The sequence below is a fragment of the Rattus norvegicus genome, chromosome 6 (genome assembly GCF_036323735.1).
Source record: "Rattus norvegicus strain BN/NHsdMcwi chromosome 6, GRCr8, whole genome shotgun sequence".
NCBI lineage: Eukaryota > Metazoa > Chordata > Mammalia > Rodentia > Muridae > Rattus > Rattus norvegicus.
This window is the reverse complement of record NC_086024.1, coordinates 95,170,272-95,181,109: the sequence shown is the minus strand read 5'-3', so window position 1 is coordinate 95,181,109 and position 10,838 is coordinate 95,170,272. Positions and strand designations below refer to the sequence as shown.

General features: G+C 41.7%; 1 non-coding gene across 1 annotated transcript; it reads right to left on the bottom strand.

Moving 5' to 3' along the window:
• Positions 1-4,149: 4,149 nt before the first annotated feature.
• Positions 4,150-4,230, bottom strand: Trnaa-agc24 (transfer RNA alanine (anticodon AGC) 24). Its single transcript has one exon. It is a non-coding gene; the product is annotated as a tRNA-Ala (tRNA).
• Between the last annotated feature and the right edge of the window lie 6,608 nt (positions 4,231-10,838).

The window sequence follows — 10,838 nt, the reverse complement described above, 5'->3', positions numbered from 1 at the left end:
ACCAGAAGGCTCCAAGCTTTCCAAGAAGAGAAGCAACCAGTAGTCTTACCCAACTATGATGCACACACACACACACACAACACGCATATGCACATACACAGTTGGCTGTACCTTTCTTTAAGATTATAAATCTTAAAGATTTATAAGTAAATCTTTAAGAAGTAGAAACAGAGGGGCTAAATAAAGCTCAGCGGTAGAGTACTTGCCCGGAATGCATAAGGCTCTTGGTTCAAAGCCCCATAAAGCCAAAATGTAAATAAATAAATACAGACATAAATAAACACATGTCATAAACAAATACATGTCAAAGAGAAAGGAAGAGTTTTAAAGAAATGTGCAAGCTTGCTTGGTGAACACACCATAAAAGCCATTTCTGCCATGCAAAACTTCAGAAGCAAACACCCGGGTGCTAGGAGATCTACCAGATGTACCCCACAAGAAGTGAAGCAGGTTCAGTGAACGTCCGACACCATGCCAGGGACTTGGAATCAGCCAAAAAACAAACAAAAAAAAATCACAGACTCTTGGTCCTGTGGTTCCAACAGGAGGAGAAAGATGCAACAAATAGGCAACGCATAGACCAACAAGTCCAGTGTTGGAAGGGACAGAACTTGACTGTTCTTCTGTCAGACTGTGGAAAGGAAGATCATGTTGGGGAAGCCAATTTCAAGTCTGAGTCTTTGAACTAGTGTCTTTCATTTATCCAAATCTTCAACTTGAAGAATGACTCCTTTTGAATTTTAATCAGAATGTAAAAAAACATAAATATGAAGTGCCTCATAAAATAATTTATGTATTCAACCTTTTACAATGCAGTATCAGTTTCTAGTTTGGAAGTGGTGATAGGATTCACTTTGAGGATACTCATGTACAGTAGACAGATTACCTTTAAAATGCTCCCCACATGAGAGAAAACTTTTTTTTTTATCTTTAATAGTAATGAGAGCAAAATCAGGTAATCTGATTTTGAATCTATTTTCTTAAGCACTGTATTAGACATAATTAATAAACGAACTGATTTCTTTTAAAAGATTTACTTTCCTTTTCATTTTGAGACACAGTGTCAGTCTTCAAACCAAAGCACATACAAAAACCCAACCAGAACTCCACCTGCAACTCAAATTTTAACCTCGAGAGTAACATCAAACCCAACACCAAACCCAGCCCAGATCTCAGACCTAATTCAACAGCCAAATCCAACCCAACCCACATCTCAACAACCCCTATCTCAACTCCAACACCAAACCCAACTTCAACCACAACCAAAATGTAACACTAAAACCTAACACCCATCCCATGAACAACCCTGACCTCAACTCCAATCCAGAACCCAACACTGTTGGTGATTCCAGTGCCTATGTCAATCCTGCCCCAAACTCGACTTCAACTCCAACCACGAATGCAAGTCCAACCCTAACCATAAAACCAAATCAACCCCAACCCAACAGTAACCCCAACATCCCCACCACTAACCTTAGCCCAAATCACAACTTTAACACACGCTCAAACTTAACCCAAAATAAAACCCCAACCCTAAACACACCAACACCAACTACCACCTAAATGCCAACCCCAGCTCTGTGACCAACACCACACCCAATCTGACCCTGACCCCAACACTGATCCCAACCACCAATGCAATTGCAACTCAACCACAGCCGTAAACCATCCCCCCAATCCTAACTATGGTGGTTTGAGTGAAAATGGTCACCACAGGCTTGAGGGAGGTGTGTCCTTGTTGGAGTAGGCGTGTCTTGTTGGAGGAATTGTGTCACTGGGGTTGGGCTTTGAGGTTTCAAATACCCAGTATCACTCTCTCTGCTGCCTGAGGATCTGGATGTAGAACTCTCAGCTGCTTCTCTAGCACCATGCCTGCCTGTACACCACCATGCTTCCATCTATGATAATAATGGGATAAACCTCTGAACAGTAAACCAGCCCCAGTGAAATGCTGTCCTTCATAAGAATTGTGGGCATAGTGTTTCTTTACAGCAATAGAAACCATAAGACTTTAACCTTTTCCCAAACCAGATTCCAACTGTAACCCCACCCTAGACCCAAACCCATCCCCAAACCCAGTTCCAACTCCAACACTGACTCGAACACAACCACAACCTTGACACCATGCTGAGCCTAACCCTGGGCCCAGCACCAACCACAACCCTGAATCCAACTCCATATCAAACCATAACCTGAACCTCAGCCCAACTACAGCACAACGCTATCTCCAAACCAGCCTCTTTGCGCTCCCAGCAGCAGGAGATCCTCTTGTCTTGCATTCTCGCCAGCATGAGCTGTCAGTCGTTACATTTATCTTGGCTATTCCGACTGCTGAAAGATGAAGTCTCCAAGCAGTTTTGATTTGCATCCTCCTGATGGTTAAGGATGTTACACATTTAAGTGTTCCTCAGCCATTTATCTTTCCCCTTTGGCAACTCTGTTTAGTAATGTAGCCTATTTCTAAACTGGGGTGTTCTCTTGATGTCCAGTTTTCATTAGTTCTTTATATGTTTTAGATAGTAACCCTCTATTAGACATGTGATTGCTAAAGATCTTTGGCTCTTCCGTAGCCTGCCATTCAGTCCGAACTGACCATGTCCTCTGCCAGACAGAAGCTTTCCAGCCAGTTTCCTGAAGTCCCATTTACTACTTATTGTTCTCAGTGCCTGGACTGCTGGTGTCCTGTTCAAAAGTCTTTGTCCTTTCCAATGAGTTCTAGACTGTTGTCCTGCTTTCTCTTCTATCAGATTCAGGATATCTCTCTGTGCTGGCCAATCTTATGCCAACTTGACACGAGCTAGAGTCTTCTGAAAGGGGGGAACTTCAGTTGAGAAAAGGCTTCTATAATATTCATTTTCTTAATAAGTTATTGATGGGATAGGGTCCGGCTCGTGGGTGATTTCATCCCTGGGCTGGTGTTTTTGAGTTCTATAAAAAGGCAAGCTGAGCAAGCCATGGAGGCAAGCCAGTAAGCAGCACCTTTCCATATGGCCGCTGCACCAGCTTCTGCCTCCAGGTTCCAGCCCTGCTTGAGTTGTTCTGACTTCCTCCAATGATGGGTTATAATCTGGAAGTGTAATCCAAATAAACCCTTTCCTCCTCAATGTTTTTTTCCCGATCATGGTGCTCCATCGCAGCATTAGAACCCCGACTAAGACACTTGTTTATGTTGAGGTCTTTGATCCACATGGACTGAGTTTTGTGCAGGGTGATAAGTACGGATCTGTCTGTCTTCTTCCACATGCAGACATTCAATTTAACTGGCATCATTTGTCCAAGATACTTTTTCCCCCCAGTGTGGTTTTGGCTTCTTTGTCAAAAGTCAGGTACCTATATCTGAGGGTATCTGTAGCCAGCACAGTAGTGATCTGCGTGAGGCATGAAGGCAGCTCTGTTCTACATGACTAAGTAGTCAATGCTGATCTGAATTTCAGGAGTCTGACCCCGATTGTGTTCTTTAAGCATATTTAAGCATAGCGCAATCTGGCAACAAAAAATTTACTGGAGAGAATCAGATCAATCCCACATGCACAATGAAGCACAGAGTAGGCTGAGTGAAGGTTGGATATGATTACATCAAAACTCACTATAAAGTGCTGGTGACGCCTTCCATAACGATAGGATCTATAGGTGTGATACCCTCTCTAAAGATGGGTTCTGTAGTGACTGAGAGAAAAACGAGTTCACAGTAAGGGTCTGGGGAGGATCCGGGCGGTCTGGGCCACACAGGTAGTACAAAGGTCACCAGGTTATTAACCATGTCTGCTCCCACAGGTCGGTCATGCATCCCTTCCTTTGAAGAAACAACCAGGCGTGTTTAACATTTCAGGTATCTCTACTGCTCATCTGTGAGCACAAAGACTCATGTGTATAAGTGTGTGGACTTATGTCTGGATTTTGTTTATTTAGTTCTATTGATCAACATGTCTGTTTTATGGCAGTACAAAGCTATCGTTACTATACCTGTGTAGTACAACTTGAAATCTGGATGGAGATTTCTTTATTATTATTATTATTATTATTATTATTATTATTATTATTATTAGTCAGAATTGTTTTAGCTATTGTGTGTGTGTTTCCATTTGAAGCTGAAAATTTTCCAGGAGACATGCATTTTTGAAACCTAATTTTTTTTTCCTTTTTCTTTTTTTTCGGAGCTGGGGACCGAACCCAGGGCCTTGTGCTTGCTAGGCAAACGCTCTACCACTGAGCTAAATCCCCAACCCCGAAACCTAATTTAAAAAAAAAAAGACTTGTTTATTTCATGTATGTGGGTACACTGTCACTGTCAAACACACCAGAAGAGGGCATCGGATCCCATCACAGATGGTTGTGAGCCACCATGTGGTTGCTGGGAATTGAACTCACAACTTCTGGAAGAGCAGTCAGTGCTCTTAACCACTGAGCCATCTCTCCAGCCCTTTGCAACCCTTTTAATAAGGGTTCTACCTCTCCTCTAGCCCACTATCCAGCAGGGGTAGTGGAAGAGAAAAGTTATCAGGGTATGGCGGAAGTGGACCTGCTTTGGGGGTGACCATGATCTTCTTTGGCAGCTGGTGAGTCTCATAGCAAACACCAAATATGACTCAGCAGCTCCAGTCCAGTCCTTTCAGCAAGCAGACACCAGGCAGCTGGAGTTCAATCCTGAAGAAGTCACCAGGCTGGACAACCAGCCTGAGGCGAGGCCACGGAAGCAGCAAGCTACTGCAGGAATCTCAGAGTTCTTGGGCGAGTTTCTTCTCTGAATGGCGGCATTACTACACGCTGAGCTCAACGATGCCAGGGAAGGGGAACCAATACATGTCTGTCTTTAGGAAAGAACAGTGAGGCAGAGAAAACCAAACCAATGTTCAGTGCTTGTCTCCCCACTGTCTGTGGGTTCCTCATTATACTTCTTCATCAAGCGTCCTCTCACATGCTTGCTATCTCAAAATATCCTTTCACCCGAGTCAGCTTCAGCAAAACAGCCTTTCATGTGTTTGCTTTCGCCTGTGTGCCCCAGCAAACCACCGTTTGACATCGCTTTCCGAAGGAACTAGAGGTTTCTGCTTCGTTTTCCTTTCAATTTCTGTGAAGAACTGTACTGGAACTTTGATGGGGATTGCATTGAATCTGTAGGTTGCTTTTGATGGGGTGGCCACTTTCACTATGTTAGTCCTACTGATCCACGAGCGAGGGAGATTTCTCCATCTTCCGATATCTTCTTCAATTTCTTTCTTCAATGTCTTAAAGTTTTTATTATATAGATCTTTCACTTGCTTGGTTAGAGACTGTTTCCCTGGTTTCTTTTCCAGCCTGTCTCTTGTATATAGGAGAGCTATTGGTTTTTGTGTGTTAATTTTGTATCTTGCTACTTTGCTGAAAGAGTTTGTTGGTTGTAGAAATTTCCTGGTGGAGTTTTTAGGATCTTTTATGTATAAAATCATATCATCTGCAAATAAAACACTTTTCCCCATTTGTTTTTAAAATTGATGATGATGATGATGATGATGATGATGATGATGATGATGAAGAGTGTTCTGTCTGCATGTACACCTACATGCCAGAAGATGGCATCAGATCCCTTTATAGATGGTCATAAACAACCATGTGGTTCCCGGGATTTGAACTCAGGTCCTCTGGAAGGTTAGCCAGTGGCCTTAACCAATGAGCCGTCTCTCTAGTCTGTTCTTCCCTATTCGTATCCACTTGATCTCCTTCAATTGTCTTATTGTCCCACTTAAGACTTCAAACCCTGTATTGAATAGGTTTGGAGACAGTAAACATCTTTGTCTTATTCCTGATTTTAGTGGAAGGGCTTTGAGTTTCTCTCCATTTAGGTTGACGTTGGGTGGGCTTACTGTAGATTGTGATTATTATGTTGAGGTCTGTCCCTTGTATCCCTAGTCTCTCTAAGTCTGTTTATAACAAAGGGATGTTGTCAAAGGCCTTTTCTGCATTTAACTATGTGATCATCTGGTTTTTGTCTTTCCGCCTGTTTATGTGATAGATTATGTTTATCTATTTACATATGTTGAACCATCCCGGTATCTCTGTGATAAAACCTGCTTGATCATGGTGGACAGTGTTTTTGATGTATTCTTGAATTCAGTTTGTAAGTTAAACTTGAGAATTTATACATCTACATTCATGAGAGTAATAATTGGTCTGTCATTTTCTTTTTTCGTCGGTTTTCGTGTGGTTTAGTTATCAGAGTAATTGTAATGTCTTTAAAAGCATTAGGCAAGGGCTGGAGAGTGGCTCAGTGGTTAAGAGCACCCAACTACTCTTCCAGAGGTCCTGAGTTCAATTCCCAGCAACTACATGGTGGCTCACAACCATCTGTAAAGAGATCTGATGCCCTCTTCTGGTGTATCTGAAGACAGCTACAGTGTACTTATATATAATAAATGAATAAATCTTAAAAAAAAAAGCATTAGGCAATGTTCAATCAGTTTCAATCTTGCAGAAAAAATTGAGGCATTCTGGTGTCAGTTCTTTAAAAGGCTGGGAGACTTCTCTGCTGAATCCATCTAGTGCTGGGATTTGCTTGGTTGGTAGATTTAATTAATACTTCTATTTTACTAGAGGCTATAGGTCTGTTTAAATATCTTTTCTGATCTTGATTTGACTTATCAAGAAACTTATGCATCTCTTTTATGTTTTACTTTTTTTTTTTAAAGATAGAATCTCTCTATATTGTCCTGGAGGCTAGAACTCACTTTGTAGACCAGGCTGGCCTCGAACTCACAGAGATCTGCTTATCTTTGCCTCTCAAGTGTGGGATTAAAGGCATGCACCGGGGTTGGGGATTTAGCTCAGTGGTAGAGCGCTTGCCTAGGAAGCACAAGGCCCTGGGTTTGGTCCCCAGCTCCGAAAAAAAAAAAGAACCAAATAAATAAATAAATAAATAAATAAATAAATAAATAAATAAAAATAAAGGCATGCACCACCAAGCCTGGCAGAGTCCATGCTTTTCCAGTATGTCTTTAAAGGTTTTTTAAAATTACTATTAAATGTATATATTTATTTTATGTATACACCGCCGCTGTCTTCAGACACATCAGAAGAGGGCATCAGATCCCATTACAGATGTTTGTGAGCCCCCATGTGGTTGCAGGGAATTGAACTCAGGACCTCTGGAAGAGCAGTCAGTGCTCTTAACCACTGAACCATCTCTCCAGCCTCTCAAGTATGTCCTTAAGATTCCCTGGATTTCCTCAATGTCTGTTGAGATGTTCCCCTTTCTGTCTTTAATTTTTTTAATTTGGATCTGTTTTTCAGTTCATTTGATTAGAAGTTTATTAATCTTACTGATTTTTCTCAAAGAACCAATTCTTTATTTCACTGATTCTTTGTAGTATTCTATTGTTCTTGTTTCTATTCTGTTGGTTTCAGCCCCGTGTTTGATTAATTCTTGCTCTCTACTCCCTTTGAGGGAATCATCATCATCATCATCATCATCACCATCATCACCATCACCATCACCATCATCACCATCACCATCACCATCATCATTGTTTTGTATCCAAATATATGGTCAGTTTTGGACAAAGTTCCAGGAGGTACATGAAGGTTCTTTTGTGTTTGGGTGAAATGTTCTCTAAGTATCTGCCAGGTCAATTTGAGTCATGATGTTGTGTGACACCAGCATTGCTCTGTTTGGTTTTTAGTTTACTTGTCAGGGTGACCTATCTATTGGTGAGAGCGGGGTATTAAAGTCACACATTATCACTGTGTAAGGGTCCATATGTGATTTTCAGCTGTAGTAGGGTTTCTTTTATGAACTTGGGTATTCCTGTGCTTGGTGCATAGATGTTTAGAATTTAATATCTTCTTGGTGGATTTTTCTTTTGATGAGTTTGTAGTGTCTTTTTGCTATCTCTTCTGACTAATTTTAGTTGTAAATCTGTTTTTGTTAGATATTAAAATGGCTATGCCTGCTTGCTTCTTGTTTCCATTGGCTTAGAATATTTCTTTTCTATTCTTTTACTGTAAGGTGATGGCTTTGATGGTAAGGTGTGTTTCTTGCAACAGAATAATGGATCCTGTTCTCCAATCCAAACTGTAACACTGTTAGTAAATTTCTTTTTAATGGGGAATTGAGACCATTAATATTGAGAATTATCAATGAGCACTGTATATTGATTCCTGTTATTATTATTATTTTTTATGATATGGGTTTCCCCACCTCTTTCGATTTATTGATCTGGGATTATTTGTTCCTTGTGTTTTTGTGAGTGTGATTAACATCTTTGTACTGAAGTTTTCTTTCTAGCACCTTCTGTATTGGTAGAGAGATATTATAGAACTGAATTAATAGCTATTTCTTGAGTTCGGTTTTATCATAAATTTTTTTCTCAATAGATTGTGATCGATAGTTTTGCTGGGTATAGTAATCTGGTCTGGTATCTGTGGCCTCTTAGAGTTTGTAGAACATCTGTGTGGGCCTTTCCAGTTTTTAGAGTCTCCATTGAGAATTCGGCTGTTATTCTAGTGGGTTTGCCTTTACATGTTTCTTGGTCTTTTTACTTTGCAGCTTTTAATATTTTTTGTTTTGTACATTTAGTGTTTTGATTATTATGAGTTGTGAGGAATTTCTTTCTGGTCCTATTTGGTTGGTTTTCTGTATGCTTATTGTTTCTCAGTAGATATCTCCTTCTTTAGGTTAGGAAATTTTTCTTCTATGATTTTGTTAAAAATATTTTCCTTCACCTATATGTCTGTGTTTCTCAGCAGCCAGGAAATGACAAGGAAAGGAAGATAAAATATGGGTAAAAAACCAAGATGAAAGTACAGGAGGAAGGGTGGATGGAAGGGATAGGAAAAGTGCGTAGGGCCATTTTTAACATTTTAAGGGGTTTAACAGCATGCGTTAGAAGGGCTGGAGCCCTGGGTGCAGGTCCTTTGACTCATTGGGACGCCTCTTCCTACTTTGAGCAACTACAAGCTCTGGGTGCCTATAATGGTGCCACAAGGGATTAAAATGTTCGAAAACTTGAGAGACTTAGTAAGAGTCACTGGAGCTGTGTGATCATTTTCTCATATGGAGACTCAGTGGTCTGACAAAAATGATAGCAGGAGGCTCGAATGGGTTAGATCAGCCATGTCCTCGCACTCAGGAGTGTCAGTGAGAGCAATCACGTGATGAAGCTGGACCCAAAGCCTGAAAATGGAACTGTTCACCTTACTTGCCCAAAGGTTAGTAAGAACTATTCCTCCAGCACTCTAAGGGGTCTCTCTGCCGCTAGGTCTTATTTCCTTGCAGATATCACACACAGATTCCCTATGGTATGAAGGTGTCACTTTCTGGTATGTGTAAATTGGAATCTGTGGTTTATGTGAACTCACAGAGTTGATTCTGCTAGTAAGAGAAAGGCCTGCTTGGAAACAGAGTGGGAAGGCTGTTTTCATTGCACCAGCTACGTCCAGTATCACACTCTCATCTCTATTTTTTTTTTAATTGAGTGGGTGGCATTCAACTAACTTCTCCAACAGGTTAATTTCCCCCAAATACTACTAAAGTCAAGCTAAGTGTACGGAGCTTTAAGCCTTGATGATCAGAGGTACACATTGTCTCTAGTCCTGGCTGGATTTCCCTTCCTACTGTGTTTATAAGACGCAGACATTCTTTTGATCCTAGAAGGCTGCCGCTCAGAACTTTAGCTCATCTTCAGTCTCCCCTAGACTTGATCTGCGAGAGTCAAGTGGAGGATTTTCCAGTTGGTCTATAAAAGCTTGTCCTATCAGGCTTGGGGACTGATACGACCGATATTATTTAGACTCTGTTGAAGGTAGCCATGGTGATGGTTTTAAAGGCGAGGCTGGACTGAGTGAGCTGTCCTCACACCAGAGGTCTTACTTGCTACTCTGCCATTTGTAGTCAAGATGGAGCAACAGAACCTAAATTTAAATTTTCCAGCTTTGGGGCTGGAGAAATGGCTCAGTGGTCAGGAGGACTTGCTAAGTATGCGTGAGGACATGAGGTGGGATCTCAACACTTAAAAGTTGGTCTGGCTGTTCATCCACCTGTAACCCTGGTGCTGTGGCCAAGGGTGGCGGTTGGCGGGTGTGTGTGTGTGTGTGTGTGTGTGTGTGTGTGTGTGTGTGTGTGTGAAAAGACCTGGGAGGAAAGCAAAAGGGACGGGGTGGGGGAAGGGCAGACACAGAAGGATTGGGAAGTGACAAGGGTGTGTGATGTGATGTAAAATCCCCAATGAATCAATAAAAATATGTTGGGGAAAATACTGAAACACAATGGGCAGTGTATACCCACTAGCACCATGAAGTAGAGAAAGCTCCCAGCAAGCACTGGGCAGGGTGTGGAGAAGCCAGAAGTCTGACACACTGCTATGGAGCATGGTTTAGGTTAAGCCACTTTGGAAACAGGCTACCTGGGTTTTAAAAACTTAAATCTATACTCACCGCAGAACCTCCACATTCCATTTCTCAGCTTTTACCACAAAGAAACAAGGCTTAGATCCACCTCACAGACTTGCACAGTGATGCTCATTCGGAATAGCCCCAGTGTAAACATCCAGCTATCCTTTGGTATCCTCAGGGGATTGGCTCCTAGGTGCCCCGCAGACAGCCAAATGTGTGGCTGCTCAAATCCTCTCTGTTCATAGCAGCCCAGTATCACCACACAACCACACAGTCCTACTGTGTGACTTAAAGCAACCATGGATCACTCGCTCCATCTAACACAAGGGAAACGCTGGGTAAATAGTTGTTAAGCTGTATTGCAGGTGAAGAGGTAAAAGGAAAATGTCTGCACATGTTCAAGTACACACAAAGGGAATGATTGCATTGCCTGTGTACTGAATTCAAGACCACAGAACCCGTAGGGATGGAGGGCT